The 358-nt window shown below is 38.3% G+C and overlaps 1 protein-coding gene across 9 annotated transcripts in view; it reads right to left on the bottom strand.

The window, feature by feature from the left end:
- ralgapa2 (Ral GTPase activating protein catalytic subunit alpha 2) overlaps positions 1 to 358 on the bottom strand; it is a 105,888-nt gene that overhangs the window by 44,938 nt on the left and 60,592 nt on the right. The window lies entirely within an intron of this gene.

Raw genomic sequence — 358 nt, 5'->3', positions numbered from 1 at the left:
CATTGAATACATCCCACTTTGCAACACAGTTATACAACAGATACTAGGGCTGTAACGCTATGGGAAATAAAACCAAAATCGCGACACTGTGTCGCGGGGGGAGAAGACAGAATCTCGACACACCAATTCCAACTCCAGAGTTATCCTTCTCGTCTAGATCCAGTGCGACCACATCTTTAACCCTCATGTTGTCCTTGAGTCAAATTGACCCATTTTCCTATATCACTGTTCTTTTTAACTACCCATTAGTAATTACTTAAAATAACTTGATTGATTCCACACAACGCTCTTTGGCAAGTACAAATCTTTACTTTCATTAAATTTGGGTTGTCCAATTCAATTTTATAGCATTTGAAAA

This window comes from Etheostoma spectabile, chromosome 20, assembly GCF_008692095.1.
Source record: "Etheostoma spectabile isolate EspeVRDwgs_2016 chromosome 20, UIUC_Espe_1.0, whole genome shotgun sequence".
NCBI lineage: Eukaryota > Metazoa > Chordata > Actinopteri > Perciformes > Percidae > Etheostoma > Etheostoma spectabile.
The sequence above is the reverse complement of the archived record's forward strand: the minus strand, read 5'-3'. Positions and strand labels throughout refer to the sequence as shown.